The sequence below is a fragment of the Rhincodon typus genome, chromosome 13 (assembly GCF_021869965.1).
Source record: "Rhincodon typus isolate 14 chromosome 13, sRhiTyp1.1, whole genome shotgun sequence".
Classification (NCBI taxonomy): Eukaryota; Metazoa; Chordata; class Chondrichthyes; order Orectolobiformes; family Rhincodontidae; genus Rhincodon; species Rhincodon typus.
This window is the reverse complement of record NC_063344.1, coordinates 4,735,291-4,749,962: the sequence shown is the minus strand read 5'-3', so window position 1 is coordinate 4,749,962 and position 14,672 is coordinate 4,735,291. Positions and strand designations below refer to the sequence as shown.

Sequence of the window (14,672 nt, the reverse complement as noted above, 5' to 3'; positions counted from 1 at the left end):
AGGCAGCATCAGAGGAGCAGGAAAGCTGACGTTTCAGGTCGGACCCTCTTCAGAAATCTGAAGAAGGGTCCCAACCCAAAACGTCAGCTTTCTTGTTCCTCCGATGCTGCCTGGCTTGCTGTGTTCCTCCAGCTCCACACTGTGCTATCTATACGACTTGTTTGATGGGCTGCAAAAAGCCCATTTTTAGCCCAAGGTTATAAATCTGGCAAAGAGTGAATTTGACCATGCAAAATTGACTTGGTCACAGTGTGGTTCAAGGCCAGGTAGCACCTTCAGAAGTGAAATTAAGGGCTAATTTGGATTTTTCTATACTCTGGAGAAAATATGAACATTTGAATTAAGTTGGCGTGAATGGATTTTATCGACTTTGTCCTGAAATTCAGCAATGTCATTGCACCTTTAATGAATTGTTGAAGAAAGCACAAGAGTGAATGAACGTGAGTGTCAAAGTGCCTTTGAATACACAAATACTGTTCTGACAACAACATTGGTTTTAGCCATGCCAATTATGAGAAGATATCAAATTGGCTATTGATTCCAGTGGCAAGGGTTTGGGACATATACAGAACGTGCTGGAGAAACTAGGCAGATCTGCAGTATCTGTGGAAAGAGAAACAGAGTTAATGTTTCAAGTCTAATAGGACTCTTCTTCAGAACTGAAGTCCTTACTACTTAAACTGAGAAATATCTGGTCCGTTGGTTCTAGTCTCTCCATCCCCAATTTTCTAACAAGTTAATTCACGTGGTGGGCTATTTATTGGTCTAATGTATTGTATTCCAAATAGATAAGTAAGAACATTACAAACATCTTTGGATTTTCATGCTTGACATGGCATGGATGTGGACCTCAGCAATTTGCCCAGCTGACCAAATGAATACTGTACGGATAGAAAATAAGATAAAGAGTTAAAATTTGGGAAAGAATCGAAAGTAAAAAATCACTATCCCTGCAGAAAAGAGTCTTGGATAAGGGAAGGCTTCAATGCAGATCAACCTGAATGGCCCCTCAGCATGCTGTGACTTTCGAATGCATAAAGTCAGATACTTACTATCTCTCTGGAGTAATGCTCAAATGAGAGTTGGGGGGGTGAGAAGATGTTTTATTTATTGTGCTGAATATTGTTTGTCTGATCCAAATAAAGATAACTCTACTAAAATCCCAAATTCTACTTTGCTATTTTCTTCAAACTGTGTACACACCCAAAGCATAATTCCTGAGTTTTATTGTAAAAGTAGAGTAATAGTGAAAGAGGAATCGATTCCTTTTCCTTTAAGCCTTCTTTTTCCCTGCATGTGCAGCATATGCTGCTTTGTTTTATATCGATTACATCAGTGTAGGGAATGTAGCTTTACTTTGAAAGCAGCCAGTTGTGTAAATCAGTCAAGGGAAGTACTGAACTGGAAGTGCATTCTGTAATCACTAGCAACTGTTACAGTGGAATGTGAGAAAGAGGGCACAGTCCAATTTTTTTTCTCTTTGCTGTGAGTAAAGAAATAAAAATTCTTAGGGTGTGAATAAAGCGGCATTGAGATCATTGGAAGCTGATATGTTTGTGCTTTGTTCAGTGATGGGATTGAGGCAAAGTTCCTGCGAGTAATGGCAACAGGTGGCAGGTTAGCCGTCAGAAGCTTGCGAGGAAAGGTAATGGAACATAGAACAGTAGAGCACAGGAACAGCCTTTTAGCTCACCATGTCAATGCCAACCATGATGCTATTCTAAATGAATCCCATCTGCTTGCATGTGGTCCATATCCCTCTATCCATCTGCCTGCGCAAGATCTTGAGAATCCGCTGGGAAGAAAGACGTACCAAGTATCCTCGACCAGGCCAACATCCCCATCATCGAGGCACTGACCATCTCTGATCAGCTACGATGAGCTGGGCACGTCATCTGTGTGACCGACACGACACTCCCCGAGCAGGACCTCTACTCCCAGCTTTGAAACAGCAGGTGAGCCCCAGGTGGACAGAAGATACCCTCAAGGCCTCACTGGCAAAGTGTAGCATTCCCACAGACACCTGGGAATCACTGGCCCAAGACCGTCCAAAGTGGAAGAGGAGCATCCGGGAAGATGTCAAGCACCTTGAGACGTACCATCAGGATAAAGCAGAAGCCAGGCAAAAACAGCATAAGGAGCTTGCTGCCACTCTAATGCCCCACCCAATCCTTCCCACAAACACCTTCTGCCCCAAGTGTAACAGCCTGTGGAAGCTGTATCAGACTGTACAGCTACCTATGGACTCACCCTGAGAGTGGAAAAGAATCATCCTCATCTGCGAGGGACCGTAACGATGATGATTCTCATCCTCTTTATGTGTCTGTGTAAATGCCTCTTGATCTGAATTGGAAGTTCTAGCATTGTGTAGTTTATTTTGTGATGAGACCTGTCCTTTCATTTCAAATGATCAGATTTCTTCAAAATACTAAGTGCAGAAATGCAGGGGGGTTGAACTGACAGCACTTCTTCAGTTGGAACTTTGCAAGAAACAGTGGTTCTGAACCCCAGACTTGCTTTGACATATCAGCCTATAGTGACTTGTTGCAGTTTGCAGTGTCACAAAGACACTGCTTTTGTTACACACTGATTAATGCACAGGTTTACAAGTGCAAGGAATGAGTCTTGCTGTTGTATTTTGGCAACTGAACAGTTAGTAAAAAGATTGTACCAAAGATGTGGGTCAAATTGCTGAATACCTCTAAAATATAAAGTGAAATTTCTATCTTGTTTCACTCCCCCTCATTTAGGCGCACTGCACCATAAATTATCCCCCCAGCTTTATAATCACAGGCAGCCTTTTCCAGACCTTCAGGTGCTCATGAAGTGGTCATTGGGATCCTTCCAAGAATGGCACAAGCCAACTTGCTTTTTAATCTGGCTATTTAAACTCAGTTTTTCTTTAAGAGAAGCAGTTTTTTTGTGCCTCCTGAGGTGCCAATCTAACTGAGAATCCACCATCTGTGGCACTGGTGCCAGTAAATGTGACATGCTAGGCTGCACCATCCAAAGCACAGTATGTGTGATGGTACTACCTTATTACTCCATCAGTCCTGGCCAATTCCTACCTCATCTTGTAGAATACGAAGTTGAGGTGTCACTTTAATTGCTGGCCACAATTCTGCCTGCGCTGAATCTATTTTAAAGGGAAAGCTTGTAATCAGAGTTTCAATAATACCATTTCCTTCTGTTTACAAACTGTGACTAGGTTTTGATGGGGGGGAACGGGAGGAGGTCATTAGAGAAAGATGCAGCATTATTCTTGGGTAGATTCCCTTTCTTGTCATTGTACTTCAGTGATAGCCTGCTGTCACCCACCCTCCTGTGAATTTTCAACCCAGTAATTTTGATTGGCTTTTTGTTGGACTGCATTCTGCACACTGAGTGCCACATTAAAGACAACTGATGCAAACTAATAATGCAAGTCTGCATTAGAATCATTGATTTGTAAATTGAGACCACTTTCTGCGGAAGGCCTGGCCTCATATTCCAGCTTCATTGACCATCTGCTCATTTTTTTTTTCTCTGAATCAGAAGAGATAATGGCAGATGGTGAGGTCAGAAAGTTCATATTCCTTGGTTACACAGAGTGTGCTGTTCATAAAAATGTGTGGTGCTTGCCTATTGCTGTCAGCATCTTGTGAGGTTATGAGAACAGCAGTGATTCCGGCGCTGTCTGCTCCAGATAGAATATTCCGGGTCAGTGGCAACAAATCTTTTTTATTTGCTAATAATCCATCATAATGGGAATCATAGCATAATGAATGAATGTCCTCTCTGCACTCAATATCGAACAATGCTTGATGGAAAATGGTCTAAAATATGAGCATTGTTTTCATCTCATGTTCTGCATACAGTATTGAGTAATACAATGATATTTGTTGTTACGTTTGAAAGGGCATTACACACCGTTTTAGCAATATGTCTCTGACTTTATTTCTTTTTCATACTCTGAGACTGAAGCAAAACAATTCAGGTGTTTAACCCAAATCCGTCTAGCACTGTAGTGTTTTGAATTTGCATAGCTTGACCTAATGTTTGAGATTCGACCTAATATGTTTCAGAGAAAAGGTTCATTGCTTTTTTGTGTTTTTGTCCATCCGACAGCATGGCGCTTTAGTATTGGGAATGAAAGAAGTAGCATGGCGCTTTAGTATTGGGAATGAAAGAAGTGGAGAATCATTAAAACACCACATTTCTTGATCTACAGGAATGCCAATCATAGGTTCAGTAATCAGCAGGAAGTGCAATGGAACTGTATAAACGTAGCATCAACTGTGTCCAACTGTCTTCTTGCACTGTTCAATTTCAAATAGCCCTGCCCTGCTTTCACTTGAAAGAATAAAATTGTGCACTTAAAGTTAATAAGATGAATTTGAGTTGTGACTACCCTAAATTTGTTGTCAGTACAATTCTTCACACACCCAGGATTATTTATCAAATGTGTCCAATTGCAGAGTCACTTCTAATGTTGAATGAATAAGCCTAAGGCCATCCTGTTTGGTGCTGAAAAGTGCGCAGCTACATCAAATAATAGTGAGCTATCTCACCGGTTTGTGTAACAATTGAAGCTAGCTGTTTCATGCTGCTACTTTGCAGTAGCAACATGAATGGTGTTCGTCATTAACAGGATGCTGCCATCATGCCAAAAAGACACATGAGTAACATGGTATATGAATTTTAGTGCCAGTGTGATGTTAGATATGTAGGCTGTATGATCCATATGGATTCCTATCAAACATCTTTTCTCTTCTGTTTGCAACAAACAAGGAACTGACAGTACTCAAACAGCCCACACTTTCAAAATTCACAACACTGTGTCCAGCATTAGATGTATCTCTGTGATTGGACGTTTGCTACGTTATCCTGAGAATACAAAGAACTATTCTGACATCCAGTTTAGGATTGCCAGTCAGTCTCACAGTACATTGCACTTGTTTATACTGGAAGCTACTTATATTTAATGCAAAGGATCTTATTCTTTGCAGACAGAAAATGTACAGAATTGAATAACAGCAAAATACTGTGTGTGCTGGAAGTCTGAAACAAACATAGAGGGTGCTGGAGAAACTCTTCCTCTGAGTCATGCCAGAGTCGAAATGTTAACTGTTTCTGTTTCCACAGATGCTGCTGGACCTGCTGAGTTTCTTCATAATTCTATGTGTTTGTTTCAGAAAATCCACACACAGGTCCTGTTCCAACTCACCAAAATAAATGGCAGCCATTCTTCGGTTCATTTCTTCAGGCAATGCCGTGACCAATCAAAGTCAACCTGCCTGGTTTAAAATTTAAACAAAGCGTAGCAGTTAAGTATCAGTCATCATTATTTGGTGCATTCTTGATGACCATGTCTCTACCAATCAGAATCCACTTGCCAACCAGTTAGCAGCCTGCTCACATTTAAAGGGTGTTTCCCCTTTAGTTTAGATATTTCTTGGGAATTGTCGTGATAAATGAAAAACAAGAAGCTTTGACAAAATGTCTTCTTTTTGTGAGCAATATTCATGCTTAAAACTATTGCAAAGGTTTTCTTTAAGCAATGCAGATTTACAAGATCCACAGTGAATGATTAAGCAGAGAACATTACTAAATAAAGATTAGGAGCTAAATTTTCAAAGGTCAGAATCTTTAGGATATTCAGACTTACAGAATCCCTACAGTGCAGATAGAAACTATCAAGTATGCACTGCCCCTTCAAACAGCATCCCATCCAGACCCATGGTTTTACCCCATAGCTAAATCGACTAACCTGCACATCCCTGGATACTATAGGCAATTTAGCACGGCTAGTCCACCCTAACCTGCACATCTTTGGAATGTGGGAGGAAACCAGAGCACGCGGAGGAAATGCACGCAGACATGGGGCGAATGTTCAAACTGCACTTAGACAGTCACCCAAGCCTGGAATCAAAACCAGGTCCCTGACGCTGTGAGGCAGCAATGCTAACTACTGATCCACCGTACCATCCTTAAACGTCAGGATTGGAAATTGCTTGGCCTATAGTCTAGCATCACAGCCCTGGCCCCAAACCAATTTAATTAATCTTAGAAATTTTAATACAATTGACTAAGATAAGAAAGGCTGCGGCATAGAGGTCAGATACGGAATAACTATTACATAAGGAGTCAGAGAAGGAGCTACCCAGAGTATGTTGAAATGAGGAAAAATTACACTATTCTCATCACTCTCTTCTTTCTGCCTGCTTTGTCCTAGATGGTGTCAGGCGTTTTGAGTGCTCTTAGAGTTGCAATCATCCAGGTAAATGGGAAGTAATCCATCCCACTCCTGACCTGAGTCAGGGTTAGGAAGCCTTAATCTTGTGGCACTGGGCATTATAAACAAATAGAGATAATCAAAGCTAGCAGTCTGTCAAAGTATACCTTGCAGTTCCCATGTTCCCATTGATCTGCTCGAGTTTATTCCTTCTCTCTTGAGATGTGATAAGTTTTAAAATCTTTTTGAAGCCATTGTTCCATCCATTATTTTACAGTATCTTTTGAGTCTGGGTTGTGTTGCTTTCTGTCGCACAGTCAGTTTGCCTTTCTGAGACATGCTCTTAATATAACCACTGTATCATAGCATGTGACTGGAGGGTATACCCTGTATCAATTGAAGCATAGCACTCTAATTAAAGCATCCCTGTCTACTTTTAACCTATAGATTGATATTAACCCAGACACTCATGTACCTAAACTTTGTAATGTTTATACAAATTGGTTGAAACAAATGTCTCGTAGATTTGTTAATGGCATGATATCCACACGCAGTTTCTTGTGCTTTGAGATAATATAGGCATTGCAACATGTGGAAAAATGCACTGCTGGAGACAAACTCTCACCAAGTTCTGTTTTATATTTCTGAATGGACAATTAATTGGTTCAGAGATAGTAGGAACTGCAGATTCTGGAGAGTCTGAGATAACAAGGTGTAGAGCTGGATGAACACAGCGGGCCAAGCAGCATCGGTTGATTTGTTTGTTTGTTTCAGTCTTTCAGATTACTATCGAAGCATAGAACTTTACAGTACAGAAACAGGCCATTCAACCCATTATTGTCTGTACCAGCTCCCAAAAGAGCTACCCAACTTGTCCCCTTCGCCAGCCCTATCTTCATAGCTTTCTAAATTAATCACTATTTAAATATATATCCACCTCTGTTTTGAAACCTCGTATAGAATCTGCCTCCACCACTCTCCCAGATAGCACGTCCCAAATCTGAACAACTCTCTGCATAAAGAAGTTTGTCCTCCTCTCCCTTCTAGCTCTCTTGCTTATAATCTTGAAATTATGACCTCTAGTTACTGACATTCCAACTATTGGAAATAGAATATTCTTCTTTACTTTGTCAAAATTGTTCAAAATTTTGAACACCTCAAAAGGTCACCTGTTAATCTTCTGTGCTTAAGGAAATAAGCCCAATTTCTCTCATTTTCCCTTGTATCTAAAATCCCTCATTCCTGGTATCATTCTAGTAAGTTTCCTTTGCACTCTGTCCAGGGCTTTAACATCCTTCCTTAAATAAGGTTCCCAGAACTGAACACAGTACTCCAAATGTGGTCTGACCAATGATTTGTAGAGGTATAACATCACTTCCTTGCTTTTATATTCTCTGCCTCGATTTATAAACCCCAGGATCCTATAAGCCACCTTAACTACTGTTCCAATATAGTGTGCAGCTGGAGGAACACAGCAGTTCAGGCAGCGTCAGAGGATCAGGAAAGTTGGTGTTTCAAGTTTACACCCTTCATCAAAACTGGGTTTAACTACTGTTTCAACTGGCCAGGCTACCTTCAGAGAATCATGCATATGAACCCTGAGATCCCTCTGTGACTGTACTCCCCTCAAAGTTGTACCATTGAGCCTGTATTGTCTCTCCATGTTTCTTCTACCTCACATTTCTCTGAATTGAAATTCATTTGTCAGGTGTCTTCCCATTTGACCAACTTGTCAATGTCCCTCTGAAGGTGCTCTGCATTATCCTCGCAAATCACTATTCTCCCTAGCTTAGTATCATCTGCAAATGTAGACATTTTTCCCTCAATACCCATCTCCAAATTGTTTATATAAATCAGAAAAAGCAAAGGTCCCAGCATTGTTTCCTGGGGAACACCACTTTCAACTCATTTCCAATCTGAGAAATGCCCATCTGTACCTACCCTCTGTTTCCTATCTTCTGGCCAACTTCTAATCCATGTTGCCAAGGACCCATCAGTGCCAAACATTTCTAATTTGCTAACCAACCTGCCATGTGGCCCTGTGAGAAATGCTTTCTGAAGGTACAAATGTGCAACATGCACAGCACTACCCTCATTCACTGCCTGTGTCACCTTGTCAAAGGGCTCAATTAAATTTGTCAGACGTGACCTGCCCTTGACAAAGCCCTGTTGACTGTGGTTTTTCTCTAAGTGTATATTTACCTTATCCCATATTATGGCCTCCATCAATTTTCCCTGTAGTGACATCAAGCTGACAGGTCTGCCATATCCTGGTTATCCTTTGCCCCTTTCTTAAACAATGGTATCACATTTGCAATCCTCCAGTCCCTTCGGACTAATCCTGTATTCAGAGAGGCCTGGAAAATTTCCGTCAACAACTCCTCAATTTGCTCCCTTACCTGTCTCAGCAATCTAGGATGCAGCCCATCTGGGCCTGGTGACTTACCTACCTGGAATGCTAACAACCGTTATAGCACCTCTTTACCCATCACTACTGTTCAGTTGCTCAACACCCACATTTTCAACTGAGCTGTTGTTACTGTTTTCTAATTTGGTAAAGACGGAAACAAAATATTAATTTCATATCTCTGCCATACCCTTTGCCTCAGTGAGCAGCTTACCCTGCTTGTTCCTTATGGCGCCTACTCTATCCTTCAGTAATCTTTTACTATTACAATTCTATCCTGTTCTAATATTTCCATTCTAGTATTGTACACTTTATAATTCGTCCTTCCTTCTGACATTCCAGCCCTGGCATGTTGAAATCGAGATTCCTGGTATCGGCTAGTAAATTTCTCCATTTAATTATCATGTAGAAATGTTTAGTGTAGAATTCCTGTTGTGTGCAACTTAATATCTCCACTAAAAAAAAGTGGCTAGAGAATTTCACACAAATGTATTAAGCGATTATTACACACCTCACTCTCCTACTGTTTCACATTCTTTCCCTTGTTTACTTCATATTTTTGTATCTTCCTTACCTATCTTTAGATTTCTCAGCCATAGGGCTGGACTTTATGAAGGTGACAAGGGTACCCTACTGGGGCTCAAAGCAGGGGCAAGGAAGGACAAAATAATTTTGGTAGTCACTGGGACCCTAGGGCCATAAGTTGTTGGTAGCAGTCAACTGAGTGCCTCCCACTGGAGTTGCCATTAGTATTAAAGACACCTGCCACCCAACCCCAAGAGCCTCTGGCCAAACACAAGGTCCAGCAGCTGCAAGGTTGTCACTGGATCTGTTGGCCGATGCTTAGACTGCTCTCACATGGTGAGAGTGCATTGATGGGCATTTGCCCATGGCGCCAGGTGACTGGGTTCTGCTGGCATCTACACCAGTCTGGCAAGGGCAGAGAGGATTTGTTGAGTGCTGAGGGATGTTAGACGGTCCAAAAAGAGCACCCTGTGCAACAGTGAGCCTCCTGAAAATCTGATGAAAACTCAGGAAAGGTCAGATGAATCACTTAGTTGGCCACAAGTGACTCAGTTGGGCTCTGGGTCAGTGAGCTACATGCCATCTTTCCTCCTCCCAGCCAAATGGCACACCAGTGGACCTATCCCATGCCAGTGGACCAACCTTTCCTCCAGGAGAAGTCTGTCCTTAGAGGCTTCTAAATTCCAGCCCACTGTACCTTAGATCATCCTCACAGATGAATCTCCATTCCTGCTTGGTCAAGAGGATTTCATGAGCGTAGAGATCAGCTTTTGGTATGAATCCCAGGAAAATGAAACGAACAATATTTTACACTCATTATTTTATGTAACTAATGTTATCTTCTGGATTCACGTGCTGGCTCCTTTTAACTTCACTAAGCAAGTGGAATGTCATATTAGACTTAATTTTAGGAGACACAACTAAAGGAACATTATAAGTGATTTTGTGGTACAACTCTTAGGATATCTGGTGGGCATGGACGAGTTGGACCAAAGGGCCTATTTCCGTGCTGTACATCTCTATTACTTTATAACTACTGAATGAGTGGGCACCAAGAAGAAAACTGACGCAATTGTTTTTAAAATGATGACAAAGAATAACAGACAAGTAGGGATCCAGTCTCTTAGAACTGGCAGTCTTGGGATTGAGGCCGTGCTGGATTTTGGATTCTGCCGAATTTCAAATTAGTTGCTTTGGTCAGTGGGCAGTCTGGGTCAATATGGATCGGTGGAGTCAAGAGTCTCTTAGAGTGTGGATAGATCGATATGCAAGGGTGAAGCATAATGAGTCCTGCACCATGCAACACTTAAGTCATATTGCCCAGGCAAGTTAATTTCAATTGACATGAATAATAAAGACACTTGGCAAATTTTAAAAATATCCAACTCTGTTTTTAGACCGCCAGTTTTGAGAGAGTGTGCCTGTATTGAATTATGATCTCAGCAATATCAACATTTCTAATGTATTATTAACATAGTAAAACATCCCAGCATAGTTCTAAGGAGTAGCAACAAACAAAAGCTGACCTCAGCCACTGAGAGATGGATATTGGGGCAGGTGACCACTGATAAAAGAGGTATGTTTTAAGGAGTGTCTTAAGGAAGAATGTGAATTTGAGAGGTAGAGAGGTTATGTCAAGAAATGTATGAGTTCATAGCGGATGAGTGTGTTGTGTTGTAGCTTATTGTTACACATCAGTTGTCCTGTATAACAAGGTGTAGAGCTGGATGAACACAGCAGGCCAAGCAGCATCAGAGGAACAGGAAGGCTGATGTTTCGGGCCTAGACCCTTCTTCAGAAATGGGCAGATGTCCTGTATGTTGCTTTTATGGGGTACAAAATTTTCCTCTGGTAACTTGTATAATAACTGTAGGTTGGGGAAGCATCTACTTGACCAGAAATGTGTACTAATTTTATTTTTCTTTGCTGTGTTCCATAAAGAATTATGTGAGTGGACTTTGTTCAGAGTATTTTTCAGTAAGAAATATAGAGTCAGAATTTGTTTTGACTTTTTGAATAGGTGCCACCTGAAGTTAAAACTATTCTGAATTGGTTGACTTTGCAATTTAAACTTTGTACAGTGATGTCCAGGTGCAAAAAATACAACTTGGGCGTCAAATTCCACTTCAGATTAAAGGAGAAAAGACTATGGACTGAGTCCACATTGTGGTGTAATGTTACCACCTGCTTACTGCTAATTTTGGGATGGCTATTTTGGCAATGAGCCCATCTTTTGGTAATGCTTTTACTTTCTTTTGAATTGAACAGTAATGTGAAATGTTGGACACATTTGAAGTAGGAATTAATACCTCTCGTGTTGTGAAGTTGATGTATTGTCAGAACTTTCTTGTATGTCATTCGTACATGAAACTTGAAATGCACAGAAAATAAGAGCACGACGAGGCCATTTGGCCCTTTCAGCCTGCTTTTCCATTCAAAATGATCATGGCTGATCATCCAACGCAGTACCCTGTTCCAACTTTCTCCCCGTTCCAACTTTCTCCCCCTTACCCTTCGATCCCTTTAGTCCTAAAAACTATCTCTAATTCCTTCTTGAAAACATTAAGTATTCTGGCCTTAGCCACTTCCTGTGGCAGAGAATTCCACAGTCTCACCACTCTCTGGGTGAAGAAGTTTCTGTTCTCCTCAGTCCTAAATGGCTCTACCCTGTATTCTTAGACAGTGATGCTGATTCTAGAGAGAGATTGTTTCATTATTTGTGATATTCATGCACTTACAGATGATTTGAAAAGAATCTGATAGTTGAAACCAACATTGAATTGTCGTATTGGATGAGAAATTTGACTCAGAAGTAGTAGTATTAAGTGTGACCTTCATATATGCCTTCATATATATCTTCATATATGCTAGGCAATCTTTTCTGAAACTATAATTAATGCCTCTATGATTTACCTATCCACATACTATATGCCTTCTGAAAGAAATGACAACGCAGAAATTTAGACAAAGCCACAAACTGGAGCTACTGACCCTGATTTTGCAAGGTCCAGTGGCATTAATTTGTCACATTTTGCAATGTGTGACATCAAGGGACAGAACAAGGCCATTCTACAAGGGGTAGCACTGACTAATTATTAGAGTAAAATTCCATGTAATATTCCAAAATTACAGTAAGACCGTATCGCCAAGTTTTCCTTCACCATATAAAATGGACAGACTACTTCACTTGAAAGAATCTACAGTATAAAATTTCACAGATTCACGGCCCTCAGAGAAAAAAAAAACACACTTCTGCCCTAAATGGGTGACCCTTTACTCTGAGATTATGCCTTGTGGTCCCAGACTGTCTCACAAAGGAAAATAAATTTCCTGCATTTATTCTGTCAAGCCCCCTAAGTATCTTCTGTGTTTCAATAAGGCTGCCTCTCATTCTTCTAAACTGCAATGAGTAGAGGCCCATTCTACTCAGTCCCTCAATAGCTGGACCTTCTCTCGACTGCCTCCAATGCCAGGGTATCTTTCCTTCGATATGCGTCCAAAACAGTTCAAAGTATTCTAGCTGTTGTCTGACTAGTGTCTTGTAGAGTTTTTGTTTCCGTTGTTCCATGCTTTCTCTTACTTGACTTGGATAAAACAGCAGAAGCTTTTGAAACTATGTGTGTTAATTTCAGCATCAAGTGACAGATTACTTGTGATTGTGGAGCACAGTTACATAAAACTAACAGCAATTTCCAGTGCTGGTTGATAGTGATATGGCAAACATTCTGGACCATGATATTTGTCTTTGTGATCCTAATAGTCAAACCAAACTCCTTCCAAGAATGAGTCTGTTTATTTGTTGCTGAATGTGTTACTCAGTATGAAATGGTCATACAGCATTGTCAGTGTAGAACTACTGTCTGATGATAACTTGACACACGTTTGTCTTGAATGTCAGGCGAGCAAAGTTGAATAAACAATGAATATCAGCTTCGTTATAAGAGGTGGATGGTGCAGTAGTCCAGAAGGAATACAGACTTACCTTTTTACAGACATATAAGGATATAAAGGGGAGATGATAGTGTTATGAAGCAGAAGTGGACACCTCTCTGAGAACTAAAACTGAAACACCCAAAGAGGAGCACCTTGCCCTATAATCTGTAAAAGGAGTGTGAAAAGTGGTGTAACCTGCCTTTCAGGAACTCATAGTGGTTAAATAAACCCCTTACACACATTTTACAATCAGTAAGTAACAGTTTAGCTTTCTGACCTGAATAGTGAACAAATTAACTAAACTATTAACAAACCGAATAAACCCCTTCTAACTAATGACTATTCCCAAACAAAACAAGATTTAATGAAATGCTGCTCCAATAAGTACAAGTCCCACTTATATAAAACAAAATAAAATTAGAATTTAGTCTCTCAAAATTACAGCCAGGTTACATGTCTTCCGGAATGTTCTGTGCCTTCTCTGTTGAATGTTCTGTCAGGAACGCCTTCTCTGTTGATTCTTCTGTCAAGAATATTAACTAGCTGTGCTGTTGGTACCTTTGATTTAGATGGTGCTTTCTCTAAAACTTATAGAAGACTGAGAGAGCCAGCAATTCTCTGTTGAGAGCTGAGAGTTGTTAACTCTGGCAGATGGCAGTTATCTCTCCCCGCTTTGTCCAACTTCCCTCTTCTTTTATACCATTGATGACATATCAGTTTCATAGAATCATTTAATCCCTACTGTGTGGAAACAGGCTATTTGGCCCAACAGGTCCACACTGCCCCTCCAAAGAGCATCCCACCCAGACCCATTCCCCTAACCCTGCATTTCCCATATCTAACACACCTAACCTAAACATTCCTGGGCACTATGGACAATTTAGCACGGCCAATCCACCTACCCTGCACATCTTTGGACTGTGGGAGGAAATAGGAGCGCCTGGAGGAAACACACGCAGACATGGGGAGAATGTGCAAACTCCACACAGACAGTCGCCCAAGGCTGGAATTGAACCCGGGTCCCTGGTGCTGTGAGGCAGCAGAGCTAACCACTGAGCCACCGTGCCGCCCCAAATTTCTTACAATAGGATTTGTCCTATGTTGTCAAACCATCAGATTTAAATTTAATTGGTTTTTGGTATCTAAGTGCCTGGTTCAAATTGATTGGCTAAATTCAAAACCTGTTGTCTTGGTAACAAAATAAAACTGCTACTTGGCTTGCTAACTGTATGACCTTTTGATACAAATGCTTCGATTTGAGTGCTCTCTGTGTGCTTGCAAACTGTCAAGCTGCTGCTCACAGACATCCATTTTACATCTCTAAGCACAGAAAAAAACATAATCTTTTAAAGGGACCATGCAATGCTCTTACCCCCCCTCTAGCATTCTACAAACACCAAAATCTAACTTCCTACTACCCAATCCACAAGTACTCTACCCAACTTCGCAACAATAGTGCAGTGGTAGTCATTGGACTAGCAACCCAGAGGACCAGTTTAATATTCTAGTGACATGGATTCAAATCTCAGCCTGTAGAAATTGAATTGAATTGATATATTCTTTAAAAAAACTAGAATAGAAAGCTAGTTTCCA

General features: G+C 40.8%; 1 protein-coding gene across 4 annotated transcripts in view; it reads left to right on the top strand.

The window, feature by feature from the left end:
- Window positions 1-14,672, top strand: part of LOC109932287 (transcription factor Dp-2) — a 189,224-nt gene that overhangs the window by 16,798 nt on the left and 157,754 nt on the right. The gene's annotated exons all lie outside the window — the stretch shown is intronic.